Here is a 21,951-nt window from a genome sequence, read left to right as displayed (position 1 = left end):
AACATGTTGTAGGTGTGTGATAAATATCCACTAATGTGTTGCTTTCCATAAAGCTGAATGTATTAATGGGCAGGAATTCATTTCCTGGTCAAATTAATGGATGGTGATTTACAAAGAACTCTAAAATACCAAGTATCAAGAAACACAGAAAAACACTTCAGAAACCACACATAACTTCCCCAAACCACAAATTAATTATCTAAAGGGCTTTGGCTTAGGCTCTGGGAGGTCACATGAATGTCAGGAGCTGATTTCATTCCATTTCATCAAATGGCTTAATATTGTCAAGCTCTAGAATCATAAGACATAAATTGCTTCTTTCTTTTAATTCTCTTTACTAAACAAAAGCACATATTTGATGGGAAAGACAGCTGACAGGAAGTTGATGATAAAACTTTGTATAAATGAAATTGCAAAGTCAATTTAGTAGTGACCTGAACACTCTTACTTAGAAATAGGAAGCTAAAATTCCAGTTCCTTGTGCTTTGGATGGCTGCATTCTAATAGATGTCATTTCAATAGAAGACATAGCTGTCTCCTTCATTACATAAAAATACTTCCACCGTAGAAATAGTAATAAAAGGAAACAAATGATTAAAAATAAAAACATGCATTATTACCCTGTAAATTTCTATAGTTCTATAAATATTGGGATATTTTTCTTCCTAATGGAAATCAGTATACATGACACACAGTTACTCTACTATAAAATGATCTTACATATTGAAGGGCAAGACAATTCTAGGATGGAATCTGGATTTCCCAGTTGTTATTTGTATTGCTTGGACAGGATACATAATTTTGCTTTACATTAATATAGGAAATAAAAAGAGGAATGATAGTTATATCATTATATATGAGTTAATGTGAAATCTGGATGTTAGGGCAAAGAGTCTTCCCCCTCCACACACACAAACACACACCTGAATCAACCAGTCTCATAATTTACCTTATCTGCCCGAAAAAAATATATATACATACATACATATGTCTGGAGTACTTGAAGTGATTGAGAATAAGTAGCTGCAAGTATTGTGACTATTGGTATAAATATTTATAATTATTTTTAAGTAAGTAACAATATTATTTATTAAGTAAGTAACTGTAAAATATTTCTATTACTGATTAAAATATTTTGGAGACCATAACATGTGAATTGGAAATATCTCTGTAATGTTTATAATTCCTAGTAATGATACTACAGTAAGAACATTTATTACCCATTACTATTGTAGTCTTCAGACTTATAATTGATGAATAATTCATATTGTATGGCTTTCTCTAGATTCTATTTAAATTTTTCAAATCAAAATTTGATAGGATACTATAAAGATTTAGTTTTGTCTTTTCTTTTTATTTAGTCCTCAGGATTGAACCTAAGACCTCATGATGCTAGGAATGAACCATCTCTTGTACAATCTCCCTGGTAGATTCTGGTTCCTTTTAACAATGACAACAAAAAGACCTACTTAATAAATACTACTGGCTTGTATTATGATATAGATTCTATATTGTTAATATTTCCTATTTGATGTCTAGTAGAATGCTTTTTATAGAGACACTGAATCAATCAACCTTATTGTTTACTTTGTATATTTGAAGTAATCATTGAGTTCTGAAAATATTTAGTTGCAACACTTTCAATCATAAATCATTAATATGTATTGAAATTTTTGTTCAAACATTTATATCTTTAGTAATTGTGAGAATTTAATCTCTTTAATGATAATGATAATTGGAGATGATGCAGAATAAATTACTAACATGCATAATAATTTATAATGAAAAATATTGTTGCACCTTTATTACTAACTTAGTTTATTTATTCCTTAGGAATTTCTTATTGAGAATTAATTTATCCAGAAAGTATTATCTGATTACTTAATTATAACTCATGTTTTTCCATGTTGATAAATACAAGCTAGTGCCATGCAGATATGAGACACATATTTATAAAATAATATGGAATATTTTGCAGTGGAGAGTTAATTAATTAAATTTTTATACATTAAAAATATATAATATATTTGTTTCATCTACTAGCCCAAACTTAGGCTTCAATTGCCTGATATCTTAAGACAGAATTTCTATATTGTGTCTCATGGGTGTGTAAAACTGGGTTCACAAAAGTAAAGTTCTTTATGGTTGAGTTTTCCCATGACTTTAATATATAAGTGTAGTTAACAATACATAACTTGCTGGAATTGGGTGAGTTTTCCCATGTATTTACCTTGTAATTAATTAATGTACCTTTGTGTTCAATTCACATTGCCACTAATATAAACAGAGGTGACCCTTGGTTCTCTTGGGGGATTGCCTGCAGGATTCCCCTGTGGTTGTCTGAATTAGAGGGGGCTCAGACCCTTTATCTACAATATTTGTATACACATATGTACACCCTCCACATACTTTGTAGATTACTTACACTAAACCACTATCTTGGAAATGCTTAGTGAATGGTCATTTTCTGATTAAATAATGAAAAGGACAATAAGTCTAAATGTGTTTAATGTAGACACTTTTTTAAAAGGGTCATGTGCAAGGGACAGAACCTGGAGATTTGGTTGGGAGGGACAGGAAAGGACACAACAGACAATGTGAAAGGATACTCAACTGCTCTGAAGGAGACAGTGGGTGGATCAGACATGTTTGAGACACAAATCGGAGCCATGAATATAACATTGGCTTCTAGAAGGCAGTTAAGAGAGGAGACTGGGGGAAGGCTGCCAAGCTGGAACAACAACAAATGGTAGCTAGCTAGCTGCAGACATTCTGTTATTAATAGTAAGATTCTGCATTCTCTTCACACTTGTATTGGCAATACTGTTTGTATTTGGGTGAGAAAATTGTACAAAGTGACTCCTATCTTTTGTTTCATTGATCACTGCATTCTCATACAGAAGATAGTTAAAATTGTATGTGAAGTTATGGCTCAACCTCTCAGGACATATACTATTTAAGAATTTACCTGGACCCCCCAATTGTCCCCAAGAAACTGAAGAAAGGATGACCCTCACCTAGAAAACTGGGAGGATAAATGATAATAATATGATTGCCAGTTTCTATCTGAATGTTATTTTAAAATTCCAGGTGCAGACCTTAACTAGTATTGCATTTCCCCTTCAGTACAGGCTCTAGCAACCATTTTTTCACCTGCTCCAGGCTTAGTTATTCCCCCCTGAATTTTGAACTCTTAAAGTCATAAGGAGACATACCAAATTCTCATCCACAAAATATATTTCATTGTCTCAATAATAAAATGGAAGCATCTTCCTGAGAGTTTAAATTGTGATTGTATTATTAAAAATTAATATTTGTTTTTATTTTTAATTATTTGTGTGTATGTGAGTGTGTGCATGCATGTGCATGTGGTGTGTATGCGTGTGTACATAAGTATAGTGGCCTCACAATCCAAAAGAGGGTGTTAGATCACTTAAGGATGGAATTATAGTTACATGTGAGTTGTCCCATGTGGATGCAAGAAACTGAACCCCTAGCCTCTACAAGAGAACATTGTCCTGTTCTCTTAACCCATGGATCACATGTCCAGTCTCAGTTGTAAGAAACTTTTAGGGTACTGAAAGACATGTTCTGTTTCTTAGAAATACTTAATATTTTCAATCTTTGCCTTCATGTAATTTCTTTGGATAGCACTAGTAACATTTAGTATATTCATTTGGAAACTTTTGATACAAGTATTCTCAGGTCATTTTAAGTAATTCTTAAATGACAGTATATACTGTTGTGTATCTTCTGTTATGAAGAAACTAAAGTAAACTGAAGCTTGCTGGCTGCCCCAAGCTCAGTGTGATACTATGACATTCACAACCCTTGGATTATTATCTGATTCTGAAGAGCTGGGTGCTTTCTGAGCCACATCTGCAAACAGCTGTGTCTGAATGTTTTGCTGTGTGTGCACAAGATAACCCCTGCTGGAATCAAAGTTTATCACAGCCTCATTTCAGCTTCTAGCAGGAAACAAACTTAAATTTAACAGGAAAAGTTTTTTTGTTATACAGATTATTATCCAAAGAGATGCATCATGGTGTTAGGGAGAGTGATTGACTCTGGGGCTGGTAACAGTGTGTGATAACACATGTACACACAATGATCTAAAAATCACATCACTACACAAAGTCCCATATTTATTTTACTTTTCTTTCCATGAAGACCATGTCAGTCATGGTGTCTGATTAACTGATTGGGAATACACAGCATTAATTTTAATGTTCTTGGACCTCTTGCTGCAGTAGGTGATGTGACTCAAACAGATTGGATGGAAAGATTCATAAATTATGTTTAAAAGCATCTACTGACAGATAATGACACCATTGGGCAGTAAGTATTTGGAGATCAAGATATAAGGTCACTTAATTTTCATTATATACTCATTATAAGGGTGACAGAGGAAACCCTCTCCCCTTTTGTGTAGTCATAACTACCTATGGTTGCTTTAATATCACTTACATTAAATAGCAATCAGCTTATGACTGCCAAAGTGATAGATTAATATTACACACACACACACACACACACACACACACACACACACACACACACACACACACACGTCATCAGTTTGAAGTCTCTAGGTTCCTGATATTGCCACATTAATTAAAAAATATATATATTTCATGGACCTACTCTGAGAATTTATAATTACAAGTGATATGGATTACAAAATTAACTTCTAAGAACATTTTATATCATACCAGGTTCAAATTGGTTTCATCATTAAACACAAATAAGTAACAAAAAATTTTTAAAAAGACAGAATATTTAGTAGAGGAGTAACAGTTACCAACTCTAATAATTACTGAAATAGTAATTCAGGTTCTAAATTCATTGTTGTCATTTATAATTGGATTCATGGTGTTAAGGCACAGGTGTGTTTTGGACTGTCTATATGGAAAGGCAACTCAAAACACAACTACCAACCCCTAGCTATGAACAAAAGCAGTTTCTTGTCAAATATGAAAATTATTCTCTATCATTTAACTGATTGTGCTATATATTTTATAACTAGATGGTATGACCATTAAGTTATTATAAAATAATTAAAATTGAACTGCATTAGTATTTGACTTAATTTTCCACACTTTCTACATATACCCTGATCAATAGCATTAGAAACCATTGAGTGGCCACTCTGAATCTTCAGTGTTATAATATAACTAGAACTTATTTAATGTTATACAGATATGTATTGGTTTTCTACAATGAGCTTCTCTTTTTACAGAAAGCATTTTATATAGAATGTGAAAACAATCTTTCAATAGAGTGAGAAGGGAAGACTCAATCAACCAGTATTTGCAAGTTTACATGATTTATTTTTAAGTGAGGTTTAAATTATGAACACTGCTGTATTAAGTAAATTTGACTTTTATTGAACATGATAATTTTAGATTGAACTTTCATTAAGTCTTTTTCTGTAAGGACCCTTTCATATTTTTCTGTGAATAAATGAAGTTGTTGAGCATGGGCTATTCTACAAATCCTCCACTTACACATGCCTGGCAGATTTGAGCTGGGAGCTATTGAAGGGGATTGTATTCTAGGTGCAAGGAACATTCTAATCACAGGTGTTGAGGTCATGGCTCCTGTATTAGGAAGCTTCATGATAGTATAATCTGTACTAGCTCCTAAACCTTCACAACACCACAGTCAAGTCCAGATGAACTTTGCATAACTCTGTTTTAGCTTCTCCAGAGAGTCCTGATTCTGGCTAACACTTTCCAACACTGAGCTGAGTTGGGTCCAAAAGGACAGTTCAGTAGTGATTCATAGACACATTTATGATGGACAGATGGAAGGGGTGTGCCTATCCTCTGCTGTGATTGGTCTTTTTAATGCTAGAAGTTGTCCTATGATTGGTTAGAAGTTACAATCACATTCTTATGGCATACACTTGCCATCTCCACCTTCACCTTTATAATCAGATTGTTCAACTCACTTTTAGAATCAGCCAGCATACCTTTCTGTGCTGCATCTGATTCCACATTAAACCTGATAAAGGGGGCTTTTCTGTTCATGGGCACGTGTGAGTTTTAACATAGATATCACTCCATGAACTAAGGTTGTAACATGCAGAGGAGGCAGCAGCAGTGGCAAACAGAGGCAGCAATACTAGCCAGGAAGTGGGGGGGTGTAGTAGTTGTGGGAAGGTGGCTAAGAGAATGTATGACTCCCAGGGAAAGAGCCAATGGGAAGCAGAGGCAGTTGAGAAAAGGCAAGACAATGGAAAAAAAGAAAGAAGAAGTTTGCTGTCTTAGTATTTCTATTGCTGTGAAAAAACACGATGGCCAAAAGCAACTTGGGGAGGACGGGGTTTAGTTTACTATATTCTCATGTTATAATTTATTTTGGAAGGAAGTCAGGGTAGAAACTCAAGGCAAGGTTCTGAAGGCAGGAACTGAACCAGAGGCCATGGAGGAACACTGCTACTGGCTTGCTCCTCGTGGCTTAACAATGTTTACTATCTTATAACACCCAAAACTACCAGCGCACAGTGAGCTGGAACCTCTCATACCAAGCATCAATCAAGAAAATGCACCACAGGTCAATCTGATAGGGATATTGTCTCAAAAGAGATTACTTCTTTTCAGATGACTGTAACTTGTGTTAAGTTGACTTAAAACTATCCAATAGCCAGGAAAGTTGTCAAAAGCCAAAGCTGAAGACTGAGAAGCTTATTCCTTAGAGGAGTTCATGGCAGCTTCCATGAATCAAGGGAACAGGATCTGACACTTAAGGCTTTGGAGCTGTACCCTGAGCTGGTGTGAAAGATGCTTCACTAATTGCTGAAAGTGATATTCCAGAGTTCCTGGTAATCAAATCCTAGGACAATGACCCTGCAACCTTAGCGGCTAGTCCTGAAGATCTCCAGTTTTTAAAGACAAGGCCACAGGTCTCAGAGGCTCTTGGCCTTTTAACCTATCAGTCCAACACTTAATGACCCTCATAGTAAAGGGCCAAAGGTTACAAACACTAACAAAAAGACTCCTTGCCTACTTAGGATTTTTATACAACAAAGGAAAAAGGAACACTAACCAACTCACTGAGAACACTTTGATAGCAAATTAGACCTCATAATTCAGGGGACAGAAACTGCAAACATGAAAAGATAATCTTACCAAGAAAGCTGGTGATAGGAAGATGAGGAAAGCCAGGTCAATGATTTTTTTAATTATAAAGACCTAAGTTGCAGACCTCAGAAACTACTGTTGAATACTAGTGTCAGAAAAAAAAAGTACACTAAAGGTCTAGAAGCAGCTAAGCCTTAAACCATACATATTACAAGAAATGAATAACATCAAGTACTAAGATGGGCATGTAACTTCACAAATAGTTGGTAACACAATCATATCATGACCATAGTAAAGTTGGGATTCCCTGTTAAGTTGGAACACTACTTTCCTCTATTTATCCTTGGAGGAATAAACAATACTAACAGGAGTAATCTAAGAAGCCCCACCAATGTAGAGCCTACCTTTTGAAGTCCTATCAAATAATGGTTGCTTAATATGGTGGTGTGAAAGAAAATGGCTCCCAATGGGAGTGACACTATTAGGAGGTATGATGTTGTTGGATAAAGTGTATCTCTGTAGGGATAGGTTTTGAGGTCTCTTTTCTGAAGTCTGACATAGTGTGACAGTCAGTTGACTTCCTGTTGCCTGCAATGTGTAGTATTTTTAGGTCCAGCACCATTCTGCCTGCATGGTACCATGCTCCCCATCATGATGATAATGGACTGAACCTCTGAAACTGTAAGCAAGTCCTTAATTAGTTGTTTTCTTTATAAGAGTTGCCATGGTTATGTTTCCTCTCACAGCAATAGTAACCCTAAGACACTAGAGAATTCTGAAAACTTCATGTCAACCATATTCATGACTAAAATGAGGACAATCCTAAGGAGGTAACTTGTTTTCTAAAATTTCACTATGCTGTCTGTGATGTCAATGTGCCCACATTTGAGAATGACAGGCATCATGGAAATAGTTGATTTAATAATTGAAGGATCTATGATGAGTTTATCATGTCATGTGTCAACAATTAGTAAGTGTAGCACCTTTATTAAAGTGCAAAAATGACAAAAATGTTCTATTTTCAGATAAGGATGTTAAAAGTTCATCATATATTTCCTATTTATATCATTTATCTTTATTTTATTTTAAAATTACTGAGACTTTACCTGTGATCAGACTCATTGGATGCTACGTACAGACCACATTGATCCAACGGTTATCAGTTAGTGACTAAAGTGGGGATAAGGCTAAGTTTTATTCAAGAAATTAGCTGAATTCATCTATTTTTACTCAATTTTTAAAAATGAAAGAGCCTCCACATGACAAAGGTCAACAATAATGTATATCTTCAGTCTTGTATTTGAAATTATGAGGACAGGCAGTACTTCCATTTGTGTTAGCAAAAACCCATAGGCCAGGCCAGGAATAAGCTTCCATTGAAATAAACATTGTGGAAATTTTTACATATCTGTAGGCAAAGGGTGAAGGTATAAAATCCAGAATGAGTAGAATTCTATTTCCCTTGAGCTACTCATGCTTAAATTCTATCAAAATTATGCCCTAAATATCCATGGAAATCCAGCCCCTCTTTGTGTCAAGCTCTTATTAGTCCTTATTAAACATTTATAGAATCCACAGTGCCCAGGTGTATGGAAAATGAAAAATTCAGTCCATTATCCCCCAAGTCCCAACTCAAATGCACCTGAGGCTATCCTTCCTCTTGAGCATTCTCAAAGCTCTGCCTACTGCAGAAGATGGTGTCCCTCATAAGCAGCCCTACACCCCTGCCATGTGTGCATGTTGTCCTTTCCCTTGAACTGGAGTATCTCAATGATCTGTATGCCATGCTGCATAATAAAGAAAAATATATATAAGAACACCCTGTGAATAAGGACCTCCATGAGATAAGAGGCAGATATTTTCACCTTTCTGAACTATGCTTGGTTTCATTTGGGGCTATTTGTAGGTGAGTACTGTGGAAGAGGAACATATTACTTGCAAGTTATATATGTCTTAGTAAATATCAGAGGATCTCACACTACAAACAATGCAATGGTTATTTTCATCAGGTTTTATTATCAAAAAAGCTTCATTCTAGGTGGTGGTGGTACATGTCTTTAATCTCAGCACTAGGGAGGCAGAGACAAGCAGATCTTTGAGCTCAAGGCCAGCCTGGACTGCAGAGTGAGTTCCAGGACAGCCAGGGCTATGGAAAGAAACCCTGTCTTCAAGGACAAAAACAAAAACAAAAAACAAAAAAACCCAAGCAAACAAAAAACCCAAACATCAACAACAACAATAAAACAAATAAGCTTCAGACTGAGGACAAACAATCTCCTGGACTCATTCCCAGGAAGACAATCCTTCATTTTCATAGGTGGGTTCAAAAGGGTAGTGCAATAGCATGAGACTATTATTTCTGAGATTAAACTTAGTATCTTTTTCTCCTTTAGAGCATCATTGAAGAGACCATTTTGGGGCTCAGTTTGTTCTCTGTCCTAACAGCATATAGAGTCTCTGCATTATGCAGTTCTTTATAATCGTCAAAGACCTGAAGAATTCATGTAGCATGCTCACCTCACAACAATTATGAATGAGGCAGTGAAAAGGATAAAGGAGTTGAGTACTAAAAAAAAAAAAAAAAAAAAAAAAAAGGAAGACAAAGCCTGTCATGTAGTTCTCTTTTATCTAAATAGAATTTTAACATATTTTCCTAAGTCCAATTTGATATCAAAGCTATTGGGAGGGTTGTTGAAACAAAACACCATAGGAGTATTTGCTGAATGGTAGCCTGCTCAGACACAGCTGCCCCTGTTTGAGAATAAAAGGCTGTTAGCTGGGGTTGAGTAGTTATGGTCTTTACAAGTATTGGTGTCGGGTCAACTGAGGTAGAAACTAATGGGGAATTGTCTTTTGATTTGTTTCCAGCTTTCTAGCCATCTATAAAAGGAGACAGTACAGCCAGGTTAGAATTCAACTGGAAAACCTTTATCTTTATGGGGAAATAAAGAGCTTTTGAAAGTGGCAACTAACAAATAGCACTTTTAAGTTCCTCTTAAAGTCATTACTTTCTCTGGGGTCATCATTTGATAATCCACTATATGTTGTTAACATGTCTCAATATTAAATCTCATGTAAAAGCATACTGAAATATCTACATTATGGCTCTCTCTCTCTCTCTCTCTCTCTCTCTCTCTCTCTCTCTCTGTGTGTGTGTGTGTGTGTGTATCTGTGTATATGCTCCTGTGTAGAGTTACACATGCGGGCATGCATGTATGCATGTTTGTAGGGCAGATGGCAACATCAGGTGTCCCTCCTAGCTGTCACCCACATTTATTTATATACTTCCTCACTATTTTTATGGTATATTTTCTTACTGGCCTATAACTTACCATGTAGGCTTGGTTATCTGGCAAGTTACCCCTAGGCATTTGCCTGTCTCTTATTTCACAATTTTGAGATTACAAAGGCATGCCACCATGCCTGGCCTTTTATAAATGGCATCTGGAGATCAAACATGTAGATCCTCTTGCTTGGAAGTGACATACTTTACCAAAAGAACCAGATCCATAGCTCCAGAAAGAGCTTTTTAAAACCAGTTTGCTAAATGGGTGGAAAATATTTCTTTATTTTCCCCATCTGGCAATGATGCCAGCTTGGGAGATACTCTTTCCTCATAGACCCCTGCACATCCAAGACATTCTTCCTTTTCTCACTAACTTAACTGCCCTCTGATATTTCAGAAGGATCCTGTACACAGAGCCCTAGAAGAATATCTCTGTCATTGTTTATTTGTGTTTGATCCTCACCAAGCGTGTTTGGAGCTTTTTGGAAAGAAAGAGCCTAGTACATGTTTTATATGATTCCAGAATGTGGCAAGATGTTTGGTACATGATGGACACTCAGACACCGTTTTCTTTGATATAAGAAAATGTTCAGAATCATCTACATCTCATGGTAGTTATCTTCCACTCTAGTGACTCAGTGTAAGATAGAACATGTTTCATACATTGAACAGACAATCAAGTCAGCCAGTGCTACCATGTGCAGTCTGCACATGACACTACAAAGAAAAAGCAGAGAAGGGAGTCAAATTCCTGTGATAGACATGCTCCTTATGGTGGTTGGCAAACCATGAGTGTAAAGGCTGTACCCCAGCAAAATTATCATGGCTCAGTGTTGTGACTTGTAGCTTAATTCATTCAAACCAGGATATGGTCACTGAAACTGGTCACCAAGGGACATTCTATTCCACTTGGCTTAGTGATACTGCTTCTGTTCAATGTAGAATTGAAGGGACCTAGAATCAAGTTGCAAATTAGCTATCTTCCCAAATTTCAGATTTGGTCAACAATTCATGGTCTAGTTAAAACACAGAGTCAACTGCAAACTATCCTCAGAGTGGCCCTCTTGTGCTGTACTCTGAGTGGCCTCCTGTGCTGTACTCAGAGTGGCCTCCTGTGCTGTATTCAGAGTGGCCTCCTGTGCTGTATACTCCACTTGCTTTTAGTTTTATACTTTCCATGATTGTGCAATGTGATTAACTCAGTATCCAAAGGCATCACTACTCTGGATTTACCTGTTAAATGGTAATTTAGAATACTTGCTTATTTATATAAATGCTGCTTGTGGACTCAGGGAAAGTGTTGACTGGATAAACAACCTTCCTATTTCTGATAGCACATGATTTATCCAGTCAATACTTTCCCTGAGTCCAAAAACATACACAAAAAAAGCTATGCTTAATGGTGAACACTTTTAATTCCAGCATTGGGGAAGCAGAGACACATGGACCCCTGGTACTTGCAATCAAGGCTGCCTAGCCCACTTGGAGAACTTTAGGTCAGTGAGAGACACTGCCTATAAATGAATGAACAGATGAATGAATGAATGATAAAATATAAAACAATCAAAGAAATAAGTAAATGTGAATAACATCTGAGGAACAACACCACAATTTGGCCTCTGGCCTCTGTAAGCAAGCATATACATGTATTTGTGTATGCACACTGCCCAACACAAACACACACACACACACAGACACACACACACACACACACACACACACACACACACACACACACACAGAGAGAGAGAGAGAGAGAGAGAGAGAGAGAGAAAGAGAGAGAGAGAGAGACCACACAAACATACAGAAAATCAAGTATATTTTATCACAAAACTCCGTCCCATTTCTTAAAACATAGGAAACATATAATCCCCATTCACTTCAATGCTCTTATCTTAGTGATAGGGTCAATAGAAAGAGTGTATTTATTTGTATGTCATTGTGAAATATGAAGTGTCTAAGTAAAGATAGCCAGAAATCCTGCTGCAGAGGATACATACAGCACTGGAACATCTCTCTATTTGTTATGCAATGAGGCAGGAAGGCAAGAAGGAAAGCAAGGTAGGAAAGAGGAAGGGTGGGGCCATCAAGGGGAGGATAAGCTGAAGAATAAAGTCAGCCCTTTGTCTCATCTTACTTTGTGTTATTCGTATTGAAAACAAGCCATCTGATTTTTGCTTGTAAGTAGTCATAAAGAATTGAAATAGGAAATGTGTTGAGAGATGGCAAAAGTGGCATTCTGGAAGAGTGGCACATGCTTTTCCATCATGAAGGGTTTGTAACAACAATTTCCTGCAACCTGGAAACCACTTCCAGACATTTGAGAAGTGGGTATGATATGGGAGGAGCAGTGACGTGTGTCTGTTGATCTAGGTAAAGATGAGTTTCCCACAGGAGGAGGAGAAGTGACAGATTTCAGCTTCATAGGATGAGAGACTTTATTAAGCTCATCACTGTTCACCTATGGTAAGGATCATCACATGAAGTAATGTGATGAAATGTGCTCAGGGAAAGGTCATCTACCAACACATCAGGGATGTCATATAAAAAACCCTTGCCTTTGTTGGCAGGTTCATTAGGTAATAACCAAGGTCTCTCCCAAAGGCTTTCATAATAAAATAACATTGGCATGGAAAGCTCTAAGCACATAGAAAGAGAAAGAGTCTGAAGCTGACTGATGGAAGATGAACAATCAAGACATTATTAAGTAGTTTTTTTCTGCCACTAAAATTCCATGAGTTCACCAACTCATGGAAACAAAGAACAAAGCAATCAAGGAATGTTGACACAGATATTTACAGTGCTTTTCTCAACTTTATCTCACTTTAATAAGATTCGTGAATCCTGGGAAATTTAAAAGTCAGTATTGTATTTAGTTACTGGAAGGGTTCAAAGGTCTTATAAGGACAAATCAATCTCTAAGTACAGTCACTATGACTAGGAGATATGAATAAATTTACAAAAAAATCAAGATAGGTTTACTCAAAAGAAACACTCAAATCATTTTGTACTTAAGTCATTTACTATAGATTATTATTTATGTGAACCAACTATATTTTATTTATTGCTTAAGTCTATAGCTTTGGTCTCCAGATAAAGTCAAAGAGTGACATTTCAAAAGCTTATTCCAATTCATCTTTCAATTTCAATTACTTTATTTGGATTATAAATCTTAAATGTTTCCAAAAGTAAGCAACTTTCTACCATTTGCTTAGACACAAAGATCTAACCTTAATTCCTCAGAGTGGAAAAAGTTCTGATGCATGAGAACACCCTGTGTCACTCCACAAATCTGCCCTAATTGAGCCAGCACCATCAAATCCCATAGAAACTCGAGACATTCACTTATATTCAACACAGAATCCTCAGTGGAAAAATCCTGAAGGGTTAGTTCAAAGAACAATGCATAGACTAAAACTAATGATGAATTAATTGTTCTTTAAAATATTGTGAAGTTTGGGAAAAATGATATCTACTTTGCTTCATAACACTGATTTGATAGGAAAAATATTAATAGACTTCACATATGTAAGATGAAAAGATGGAAAGACATTTACATTTGTTGAAGTTCTTGAGTAAGACTTTTTTGTTCATTTGATATACTGAATCTTAGCACCAATGGCCACATGGCCATAAGGCAAAAATGTTTTTTTGTGTCTGAGAATATGCATTATTTTATTATCTATGTTTCTTCAGGGGTATGCCAAAAGTATCAAACGCTGAGCACTTTCAGGGAGAAACCTGCCTCTGTGGTGCACTATCTACCACATTCTCCTTTAGACACTTGGGGACAGCAGAGGTGGAGAGGTAGATTATGGGGAAAGTCATTTGCCAGTGTGAGAGCCACACACCATCCTTGTGGTCCATGGCATCTCAGCCTTAGGAGGAAGAATGAATCCATATATAGTTCTACCATGTCAAAGCCGCATAAAAGGGAACATTGATCTATACCTCCTTCACTAACTGTACACATAATTCTAGATTCTTAGATCTTATTTCTTTTTCATTGTTTTAAATCAGTTAAATGAAAATTTTGTAATAACTTACAAAACCCGAAGGAAATTATCAGAGTTCAACATTTGGAAATGTGTTAGGACAATGTAACTTATTTTTGAGATTAACATAATTACACCCCTTCCCTTTTCTTTTTCTCCAAACTCTCCCATGGATCACTTTTTCCTTTCATGCTAGGCATTTAGCTGAGGTAAGGCTATCCAAACAGTGACTACTGCCTTCCAACCTGAGGCTAAATTTAAAAGAAAAAGATACTTTTGCCAAGTATTTTTGTGTAACATCCCCAAATTTCTAAGGTTCCTAAAATGGAATATTCTTCACTTTCAACTCAGCACCTGTTACAAGGTTATTTAATGTAACCCCATTCTTTGCTATTCAAGGGCTATAGCTAAAGGTAGAAAAATAACCATGTTCACATTTATCATAAAACTATATAGGGCAGACTGCAAAGAGCCATGACATTCCTTTACCTTGCCCTAAATAGAAAAAGAATATAGTGTCCGTTTTACATTACGATTTAAAACCATAACCTCTTCAGCATGAAATTTTAATTTATGAAAGAAAGAACCTTAAGCACTGCATCAGAGCAGGTTACAGTGGATTATATGAATATCAAAATGGCACAATTTTCTAAAAATAGATATATTTAACTCCTTCCCCACAAAAGCTCTGTGGTTCAGAACTGAGTTCTAATTATACAAAATGCCTGTAGATCATGAGTGCAGCTTTCAAAGCTACAATTTCACTACCGAGTTATTGCAATACAAAGTTACATGGACCCGGGTCATTTTTATTCCCACTCTTACTGATTTGTATTCATTATTAAGCTCAATTCTCTGTTCAAGAACTGCACAATTTATCACCAAACTTCAAGTTATTAATATACTTGTTAAAATTGTATGAATTTAGTCAAACCATTCAAAGCAAGACATTAACCTATTAAACACAGTTGAAGCTTGGGCTCTGGAAATCCACCCAGCCACAAATGGTCTGTGGTCAAGATGCACTCATGTGTATTTGGCCAGTGTTGTTTAACTTTACAATCATAAAAATCCTTAATAAAATATTCAATTGCCCCATGCAGCACATGGATTTTGTATTTTATAAGATAATTTTTCTTCTTTAGAGTGAATGGGGATGCTGTGGATTTTCCATGAAGCTTTCTATTTCAAATTTGCTAAAACCCAGCAAATTTCTACAGAGGAGAGAGTAATTACTTCTCTGATTCTGTCTCAAGTAATATCTCTTGGCAGCTCCCACAGTCCTCTATCTCTTGTTCTGGTGTATTTAAGTGGAAAAAAATTCACAGAATCATGTTATAAGGATTATAACAGTTTGTGTTGCAAAGTTAAGAAATAAAAAGTGAACAAAAGATGGTATAGATTGCCTTTCCACACTCAATAACAAAGGTGCTGTTAAGGTGATTGGAAACTCCTAGGCATGTAAAAGCATAATGCCTCTATTTCTCAAATAGTTTAGCATATGCACAATTTTGAAAACACAAACATGCAAATGTAAGAGACTAGATTTGTTGAAGTTTGGAAAAACTGCATTAGTACTACTCAGTGTTGACTGGGAATGCATGCCACTTCTTTATTGTTGCTTAAGTAATTGTACTTTTTCTTATTGTTTTAAAATTAGAATAATTTAAATGAGTGTAACTAATTCATCAAGTTATAAGAATGAAAAGTTAGAAGCAAGGGTAAATGGGAGGGTCATATCATAAAAAGGATCTAGGAATGCAGTGGATGTATTCAAAAATGAAAACAAAAAGCCCCTAAAAATGCTACACATCTGATACGGATGCTTCATAAGAATAGTGCTGAGCTTTTGACTAGCTTATACAAGAGGGAATTAAATACATGTTCTCTCTGTCTCTCTCTCTGTCTCTCTCTCTGTCTCTCTCTCTGTCTCTCTCTGTCTCTCTCTGTCTCTCTGTCTCTGTCTCTGTCTCTCTCTCTCTCTCGCTCGCTCTCTCTCTCTCTCTCCACAAATACACATGTTTTAGAAAAAGAATGTTCTACATAAGTAAATCACTTAAAAGCACAGTCTTTTAACTTCTTCAGTATAGTCCGAGGGCATCCCATCATCAGCTTTAGTAGAATAATTCCTATGGGGATCCATTGATAAAACAGCAGCTTATAGAAAAAAAAGCAAATAGAGACCATTACTACACAGTGCCAGCAATAGCCACATCAGCCTTTAACATTTACTGAGTTTCACTGTGTAACTAATACAGTGTTAAGTGCTTTTGGAATGTTTATTTTACTACATGTTCATGAGGATGCTCTGTGATGAGGAGAGGAAGCTGTAAAGGTACCACATTAAACAGTTCAACTTTATCATATGCTTTCCAGTCACAGTGTGTGTGTATTTGTGTGTGTGTGTGTGTGTGTGTGTGTGTGTGTGTGTGTGTGTTTCCATTTTACAGACAAGTGTCTAAGAGCTTTTAGAATTTGACTCCCCTTGTTAAGAGATGGGAGAACTAGGTAATTTAACTGCAAGCAGCATCCTTCTCCTCATTGTTCTGTATGCTTACTTTATGGACCATATTGAGGCCTATTGTTCTCTGTAGAGTTAGCTTCACTCTGAGCCTCTGTAAGTATTTTTGAATACTGATCTCCCACAAACAATGCTGCAATGCTCTAGAAATGTCATGTAGTTTGTTACAGCTAACGAACTACCAATTTTGCAAATGATATGCTTTATAAATTATATTCTTGATTCCCTATAATGATGTCATCTTTGCTCATGTGAATTCAGGGTTGCTCACTGAATGGCATAGAATGCAGTGTAATTGTACGTAATTACATAGGGCTTTCGGCCATGATCCTGAGGGCACAAACATTAAACTAGACATCTGAAGGTCTCTCGCATCTGTGATCTCCCACTCTGGAGCAAAGCTTGCAGTCTTTTGGCTTGTGAAAGCACACAGTGTGTTCCATGGGATTAGAAATGGAGTAGCTTAGACAGAATTCAAGTTAGATTTTTTATGATGACTGAAGGCATACTGACATAAGGCAAGTTTTTTTAGGTGTTATAAATACTACATTATTTGAAACATCTTGTATTACCCTGTGAGAACAGGGTAATAAGAACATATCACACCAAGTATGTACATTTGTGAAATCAACATCCAGGAAAAGTCTCAAGGACTGCTTATAGGAAGACAGCTCATTAAGAAATCCTAAGGTTGTGGTTCGGCTGGTAGAGTACTTGTGTGCTATGCAGGAAGCTCTGGATTGGTCCCGAGTACTACAAACAGAAGATATAGTGGTGCACACCTGTAACCTCAGCATTTGGGAAGTAGAGGCAGGAGGATCAGAATTTTAAAGTTATCCTTGAATACAATGGATTTTAGGCCATCCTGGAGTAAGAGAGCCTTCCTTGAAAAACAAACAAATGAACAAATAAGAAGCCATCTTTAGGTTAGGTGGCTAAGCAGCATCTGGGAATCACTTCTTTCACTCTCCTGTCTCAATCTTCTTGAATATGCATGAACTTCCTAGGGGTGGCCATAAGAACCTTACTAAAGATCCTTCCCTCCAAAGTTACCTGTATTTTTGCTACTTTAGTGAATGCTTCTTTCTGTATACATTTCTGTCACACCTCATTTCCCAAGTGCAAAACCATTGGTCATTTTCCTAAGGCTGCTGAAATTTCCTTTGTATCTCTGCTGGGACTTCCCTTTCCTCCTGCAAAATACAATCTGCTCTTCCCACCTAACAGGCTTATAAAAATACCTAGCCTGCCAAAAATTCCTGTCAAAACACCCTGTTTTTCTCTATCTAAACCCAAGAGAGCCTCTTGTCCCATACCACTGAACCTTCATATTTTAAAAATGAAAGCAATATATATTGCTTTCAGCTGGACTCATCTTACCCTGTAGTTATCCACAAATCCTCCTTAATAAAACATCATGAAAGAAAAATTGGACCTATTCTGTGGGAGCTCTGGAGATGATGTAAATGTTTGCATCATGAGATAAATATGGATCTCCAACAGTCAGAATAGGATGCCCTAAGTTTGATCTGCAATGCCCCCCATGGGTCTTTTTATTAAAGGTATGTTGCCAATCTGTGGTGCTACCAGGAAGTGGGACCTAGGTTAGAAGTAGGTTAGATTATTTTGTGCCTGTCTTTGAAAACAATAATGAGTTTGGCTCCTTCCTATCTCTCTAGTTTCTTCTGAGTCACTGTTCATTGAGCATCCACAACCACCACACACTCTAGTCATGAAGTATAACCTAAGCAAGACCAAAGCAAGGAAGCTAAGTGATGGTACCTGGAGCTTCTGAAAGCATAACCCAAATAAATGTTCCTACACATCACTGAATGATACCTCTTAGGTTATTTCTGTTAATGCTCACAGATGTGGTCAGAGATAATACAAAAATCCATCACTGAAGTTTTTGATGAAGGTGAAAGCACTAATAGAAAATGTATCCCTGCCTATCATGTTCTATACTGACATAGCCTTTAAGACCATCTGCAATTACCTGCCAGCTTCAGATACTCAGCTTCAGTGCTTACAAATCTCCTTAATCCTGAAATAGATTCCAGCAATCCATAAAATTATCTGATCAACAAAAGTGAAGAAAAATAAACTGATGTAGAAAAAAAACAAAGAGGGACTGTACCTATGCAAATAATTAATATTCCTCTTCAGAAGTGTCTTATGAACAAGCAAGGCATCCTAAATACCATTTTGTATACTTCAGTGGTTCAGGGCTCACTTAACAAAGCATAACATTTCATAAATCATATCCCCCTATGGTAAATATCAGGTATTGTGGCTGGCTGGTGTAAAGCACACACATGGCAGTGGGGCTCATTTGCTTTTGGCGGAATGATTTATCATAACAATGTATCTTCTGACAGGAGTTGGGAGTGATTGATGCTAATCATTGTCCTGTCACCACAGTCACCACGAAGAGATTCGAACTGAGTAGGAGGCACCTGATTTCTTGCTACCATTCCCAGATGAAGAAGTGGTCTGAAATCCACCATTTCTATCAAACATGCCATTATGTCATGAACATGCCACTGAAAGTAATGCAGACAGACCTCAGCTTGTGACAGAATCAAGTCCCAGGAATTCCACTATGATCTGACAATGCAATAAGCTGTATGTGTACTTAATGAACCTGGCCTGATGGGCATCATATCTTAGTGACACAGCACCACGTGGCATTGCATCCATCCCCCTGAGAGATCTGTGATTAACTGGGAGCTGTAGGTCACTGCTACTACTGGCATCATAAGAGAATAACTTGTGATAACTTTGACAAACTTTTGAAAAAAAGCCTTAAAAGTGGTTGGAATGATCCAAAGATAAATAAGATGCAACTGTTGATAAGTTAAAATTACATGTGTAGTAAGTAAAAAACAACACAAACAACAAAATTTAAAACACTGGGTGGCTCAATGGGTAAAGGTGCTCCTGCTAAGCTTAAGACCTGAGTTGATCTCTGGCACACACAAGGTAGATGGAGAGATTCTGCTCCAGTAAGTTTCCTCTGACCTCAAAATCACACCAAGACAAGAGTGCTCACGAGTGTGCATATTCACATATACCCACAACATACACACTGCACAGAACACACACACAGACTCAACACACACACACATATACACACAACACACACCGACAATATATACATACAACACACACATAAGTTAAATAAAACTTTAAAGTAGTATTAAATCCAATGTTGTATCCTAGAATGTAGGTCAAGTTCTTAAATAATTTTGCTCTCTTTACATACCTAAGATTTTTCACCTAAACACAACTAACTGTATAACTTCCTGAAGGTGTCTGATAATCATTCAAGGTCAATGTCTGGAGGGAGGGACTTCACAGGTCATGTAGTGAAGTCCTTGGAAAACGGCTCTATCACCATAAAGGAAAAGCTGGACTATTCAGTGGTTAAAATTACCATTTCAAGGTTCTGGTAATCAATTACAATCCACCAACAAGTTGAGACATTCTTATTCCTGAGAAACTGCTGTCTGTGTGGGAAGAACTGGTGTCCTCTGCAAGGTTCTTGGTGTTCTGCTACCTTCTGACCCCTGTACTGTTATAGTTATTTTGATCTGGATGAGAGACTGCACTCAGTGTCTGCATACATTGGTGAATATGACGGAGCATGTTGAAATGAAAGAGTATAAATTACACCATTATATTTTACTCTCTATGGGCCAATGGAGACAAAGCACTCTAGTTTTATACATAACCTGGAAGTTCTAAAAGAACATGACTTTTGGCGTAATTTCTATTTTAACTAATGAACTTGAAGTAGTTAAATATATACTAAAATAATTTCTGGTGACACCTGTGCAAATGATGTGATTGGAGACCTTTAATTGCTCAATGCCAAACACTCTCGACATCAGGTCTGTTGTTTCTTAGGAGAAAATCTCAAGATGACTATGTGAGATCAAAGCTCATGTTTCTATGTAATGACATATAACACACACACACACACACACACACACACACACACACACACACACACACACACCTCGAATGCTGTCCTCTGACCTCCTGTACAGTGCTGATAGAGTGTATGCTCTTATGAGTTTGTCTTACAAAGCCAAATTCTTAAAGAGGGAAATACAAGCAGTTATATGATTTTTAAATCAATATGCCTTTTTTTGAATCATGTGCACACCTACACTCATTTCCAAGGAAACTCTCATACTCTAAAATAACTACTTTATAAACACACAAACTAAGGGATAAATTTGACTGGTTTGAAAGTTAGCATAAAAGAATTTAAAGAGTAAAATATTAACAGAGAAATAGAGACACGAAATTTAAAAACATGATTGAGTTTAGGTTAAATCTCTTGCAGCTTGATTTAAAAGAGAAAGAGAGAGAAAAGTACTTCTCAATCACAAAGTCCTATAAAGGTCACATCATAAGCAAAAAAGTTTCACATGTACTAGCAATTATGCACAAATCTATGTAATACAAAAATATGCATCCTCATGGTTCAGCACGCATAGGAAAACATGCCTCTCCTTTACCTGCTTGAAGAATTTCCTTTCTAATTTAGAGGTCCACCACCTGGTAGTTAAGTCATGTTATTTCTTTGGTGGCCCTAGCCTATTTACTGTGCTATTCCAGTACCTAGGCACCCACAGTGACATCTGTGTTCCATTTCTGAAATTAGATGTCATCTTTGCATTCATATTTCCCCCATTAGTACTGAAAGCTTATTTTTGAAAGAAGTTTATGGCAATAAAACATATTTTATATGGCTGAGATGTTCATGCCAGGCTTCTAAACCTTCCTCAAATGGGTGTCAAAACTGATGACAGATCTCTACTGAACAATGAAAATGCCAGAAGACATGAAAGATGTAAAACAGAAGATGGAGACGTCAGAAGCCTCTTGTCAGTGGAAAACACAGCAATTGCAACAATGCAGGCATGCATCTGTGTCTCCCCTGGGGATTCAGACCCAAAAAGACAGTACAGCTAATGGTAAGACAGACAGGAAGTAGCAGGAAACAGCCCTCAGTGGAGCCCAGAAACCTCTTCTAAGATGATCTCTGTCACC

General features: G+C 36.7%; 1 protein-coding gene across 3 annotated transcripts in view; it reads right to left on the bottom strand.

Annotated features, from left to right (window-relative positions):
* Positions 1-21,951, bottom strand: part of Inpp4b (inositol polyphosphate-4-phosphatase type II B) — a 373,594-nt gene that overhangs the window by 20,511 nt on the left and 331,132 nt on the right. The window lies entirely within an intron of this gene.

This window comes from Cricetulus griseus, chromosome 3 (genome assembly GCF_003668045.3).
Source record: "Cricetulus griseus strain 17A/GY chromosome 3, alternate assembly CriGri-PICRH-1.0, whole genome shotgun sequence".
NCBI lineage: Eukaryota > Metazoa > Chordata > Mammalia > Rodentia > Cricetidae > Cricetulus > Cricetulus griseus.
The sequence above is the reverse complement of the archived record's forward strand: the minus strand, read 5'-3'. Positions and strand labels throughout refer to the sequence as shown.